The sequence below is a fragment of the Triturus cristatus genome, chromosome 2_1, assembly GCF_964204655.1.
Source record: "Triturus cristatus chromosome 2_1, aTriCri1.1, whole genome shotgun sequence".
NCBI classification, from domain to species: domain Eukaryota; kingdom Metazoa; phylum Chordata; class Amphibia; order Caudata; family Salamandridae; genus Triturus; species Triturus cristatus.
Window position 1 is genome coordinate 1,047,898,971 of NC_140581.1, and position 5,421 is coordinate 1,047,904,391.

Below are 5,421 nucleotides of genomic sequence, written 5' to 3' on the forward strand. Positions count from 1 at the left end.
GCCACTGCTGACATGCCACTGCTGACATGCCACTGCTGACACGCCACTGCTGACATGCCACTGCTGACATGCCACTGCTGACACGCCACTGCTGACACGCCGCTGCTGACACCACTGCTGACACACCACTGCTGACATGCCGCTCCTGACACCACTGCTGACACACCACTGCTGACACACCACTGCTGACACACCACTGCTGACACCACTCCTGATACACCCCTGCTGATACACCACTGCTAACACATCGCTGCAGACATCACTGCTGACACACCACTGCTGACATGCCGCTGCTGACATGCTGCTGCTGACACACCACTGCTGACACGCCATTGCTGACACACCACTGCTGACACACCACTGCAGACACCACTGCTGATACACCACTGCTGATACACCCCTGCTGACACACCGCCGCTGACACACCACTGCTGGCACGCGGCCGCTGACACACCACTGCTGACACACCACTGCTGACACACCACTGCTGACACACCGCTGCTGACACATTGCTGCTGACACATCACTGCTGATGCCGCTGCTGACACACCACTGCTGACACACCGCTGCTGACACGCTGTTGTTGACACCACTGCTGACACACCACTGCTGACACGCCGCTGCTGACACCACTGCTGACACACCACTGCTGACACACCACTGCTGACACACCACTGCTGACACACCACTGCTGACACACCACTGCTGACACACCGCTGCTGACACATTGCTGCTGACACATCACTGCTGATGCCGCTGCTGACACCCCGCTGCTGACACACCGCTGCTGACACGCTGTTGTTGACACCACTGCTGACACACCACTGCTGACACGCCGCTGCTGACACCACTGCTGACACACCACTGCTGACACGCCACTGTTGACACACCGCTGCTGATACATTGCTGCTGATGCTGCTGCTGACACACCACTGGTGATACACTACTGCTGACACGCCGCTGCTGACATGTCACTACTGACACGCCACTGCTGACATGCCGCTGCTGACATGCAGCTGCTGACACGCCGCTGCATACACCACTGCTGACAAACCACTGCTGACACGCCACTGCTGACATGCCACTGCTGACATGCCACTGCTGACACGCCACTGCTGACACGCCGCTGCTGACACACCGCTGCTGACATGCCACTGCTGACACCATGCTGACACACCACTGCTGACACGCTGCTGCTGACACCACTTCTGACACATCACTGCTGACACATCGCTGCTGACACACCACTGCTGATACATCACTGCTGACACTGCTGCCAACACGACGCTGCTGACACACCACTGCTGACATGCCACTGCTGACACGCCGCTGTTGACACACCGCTGCTGACACACCGCTGCTGACACATCGCTGCTGACACACCGCTGCTGATACACCGCTGCGGACACACCAGTGCTGACAAGCTGCTGCTGACACCCCGCTGCTGACACACCGCTGCTGACACGCTGTTGTTGACACCACTGCTGACACACCACTGCTGACACGCCGCTGCTGACACCACTGTTGACACACCGCTGCTGACACGCCACTGTTGACACACCGCTGCTGATACATCGCTGCTGATGCTGCTGCTGACACACCCCTGGTGATACACTACTGCTGACACGCCGCTGCTGACATGTCACTACTGACACGCCACTGCTGACATGCCGCTTCTGACATGCCGCTGCTGACACACCGCTGCATACACCACTGCTGACAAACCACTGCTGACACGCCACTGCTGACATGCCACTGCTGACATGCCACTGCTGACACGCCACTGCTGACATGCCACTGCTGACATGCCACTGCTGACACGCCACTGCTGACACGCCGCTGCTGACACCACTGCTGACACACCACTGCTGACATGCCGCTCCTGACACCACTGCTGACACACCACTGCTGACACACCACTGCTGACACACCACTGCTGACACACCACTGCTGACACCACTCCTGATACACCCCTGCTGATACACCACTGCTAACACATCGCTGCAGACATCACTGCTGACACACCACTGCTGACATGCCGCTGCTGACATGCTGCTGCTGACACACCACTGCTGACACGCCATTGCTGACACACCACTGCTGACACACCACTGCAGACACCACTGCTGATACACCACTGCTGATACACCCCTGCTGACACACCACCGCTGACACACCACTGCTGGCACGCTGCCGCTGACACACCACTGCTGACACACCACTGCTGACACACCACTGCTGACACACCGCTGCTGACACATTGCTGCTGACACATCACTGCTGATGCCGCTGCTGACACACCACTGCTGACAAACCACTGCTGCTGCACCACTGCTGACACACCACTGCTGACACACCATTGCTGACACGCCACTGCTGACACACCACTGCTGTGTCTCACTGCTGACACACCACCGCTGACACGCCACTGCTGACACACTACTGCTGTGTGCCTCACTGCTGACACACCACTGTTGTGCACCTCACTGCTGACACACCACTGCTGTGCACTTCACTACTGACACACCACTGCTTACATGCCACTGCTAACACACCACTGCTGTGTGCCTCACTTCTCACATGCCACTGCTGTGCGCCTCACTGCTGACACACCACTGCTGTCACGCTACTGCTGACACACCACAGCTGTGTGTCTCACTGCTGACACACCACTGCTGTGCATCCCACTGCTGACACGCCACTGTTGACACACCCCTTCTGTGCACCCCAGTGCTGACACGCCACTGTTGACACACCCCTTCTGTGCACCCCACTGCTGACATGCCACTATTGTGCCCCTCACTGCTGACACTCCACTGTTGTGTGCCTCACTGCTGACACACCACTGTTGACACGCCACTTCTGGGCCCCACAATGATGACAGACAATTGCTGTGCGCCCCACTGCTGACACGCCACTGCTGGGCCCCACAATTATGAGGGACCACAGCTGTGTGCCCCAATGATGACAGGTCACAGCTGTGTGCCCCGATGACAGACCGCAGCTGTGCGCCCCAATGATGACAGGCCACAGCTGTGCGCCCTAATGATGATAGACCTCTGCTCTACGCCCTGTTGATGACAGATCACTGCTGAACCCCGAAATGATGATAAACCACTGATCTGCACCCCTCTGCTGACACACCACTGCTGTGCGCCTCACTGCTGACACGCCACTGCTGTGTGCCTCAATGCTAACATGCCATTGCTGTGCGCCTCACTGCTGACACACCACTGCTGACACACCACTGGTGTGTGCTTCACTGCTGACACACCACTACTGTGCGCCTCACTGGTGACACACCATTGCTGGCACGCCACTGGTGACACACCACTGCTGACACATCACTGCTGACACATCACTGCTGACGCACCACTGCTGACACAAGACTGCTGACGCAACACTGTTGACACGCTGCTGCTGACATTACTGATGACATGCCGCTGCTGACACACCAATAATGACACATCACAGCTGATGCACCACTGCTGACACACCACTGGTGTGTACCTCACTGCTGACACACCACTGCTGACACACTGCTGCTGACGCGCCAATAATGACACATCACTGCTGACACATCGTTGACACACCACTGCTGACACATCACTGCAGACACAGCACTGCTGACGCACTGCTGCTGACACAATACTGCTGACACAACACTGTTGACATGCCGCTGCTGACACAACACTGCTGACACATCACTGCTGACACACCTCTGCTGACACACCACTGCTGTGTGCCCCAATGATGATGAACCACTGCTGAAAACACTGCTGATACACCATTGCTGTGCACCCTAATGAAGATGGAGAGTCACTGCTGACAAAACACTGCTGTGTGCCCCAATGATGACTGACCACTGCCGACACTCCATTGTTGACATGCCACTGCTGCCACATCTTTGCTGTGCTCTACAATGAGGACATACCACTGCTGACAAAGCACTGTTGACAGACCACTGATGTGCCCCCCAATGATGACACACCACTGCTGACACACCACTGCAGACAGACTACTGCATGTGCGCTCAAATGATGGCAGTCCACTGCTGATACACCACTGCTGACAAACCATTGCTGTGTGCCTCAATAATGACACACCACTGCTGTACTCCACAATGATGACATACCACTGTTAACACAATACTACTGACGTGCCACTGCTGACACATTACTACTGTGCGCTCCAATGATGACAGACCACTGCTGACAACATTGCTGACACACCACTGCTGTGCACTTCACTGCTGACACACCACTGCTGTGCACTTCATTGCTGACACACCACTGCTGACACGCCACTGCTGACACACCACTGCTGTGTGCCTCACTGCTGACACACCACTGCTGTGCACTTCACTGCTGACACACCACTACTGACATGCCACTGCTGACACACCACTGCAGTGCTCTTCACTACTGACACATCACTGCTGAAACACCACTGCTGTGCACTTCACTGCTGACACGCCACTGCTGACACGCCACTGCTGACACACCACTGCTGTGCACTTCACTCATGCTAAACCACTGCTGACACACCACTGCTGACACCCCACTGTTGATGCACCACTGCTGTGTGCCTCACTGCTGACACACCACTTCCTGTGTGCCTCACTGCTGACACACCACTGCTGTGCACTTCACTGTTGACACACCACTACTGACATGCCACTGCTGACACACCACTGCAGTGCTCTTCACTACTGACACACCACTGCTGAAACACCACTGCTGTGCACTTCACTGCTGACACGCCACTTCTGACATGCCACTGCTGACACGCCACTGCTGACACACCACTGCTGACACACCACTGCTGTGCACATCACTGCTGCTACACCACTGCTGCCACACCACTGCTGTGCACTTCACTGCTTACACGCCACTGCTGACACCCCACTGTTGACGCACCACTGCTGTGTGCCTCACTGCTGACACACCACTGCTGTGCACTTCACTGCTGACACACCACAGCTGCGCACCCCAGTGATGATGCAGAATTGAATGCAGCCAAATTTTGAAGAGGTGGGCATGCACAGCATCGACCCACGTCATCTGAAGGAGTCAGCGCAAGGAGGAGGGTGCAAGAAGCTGCCAGCACAGCTACGATAGGAGGAACATTAGACAGGTGCATGAAAGAGAAGAAATACTTTTGGAAGGCCTTTTTTAAAGCAGCAGGAGATGGTTTATTGTTTATACCTAATTTAAGGCGTTCCATTTGATTTCTCAACACATGTACATTACAATACGACCAACAGTAGTGATCGAGAACTGAATGTGACTTCCGTTTCAGAGTCAGCAGTCTGTCTTATTTAAAAAGGAAAGGCATCTAACGTAAAGGCAGCAAAATTGAACGCCCACAAAGTAAAAATGTTGTGTGGCAAGAAAAGTGCATTTTTAACAGATTATGAGA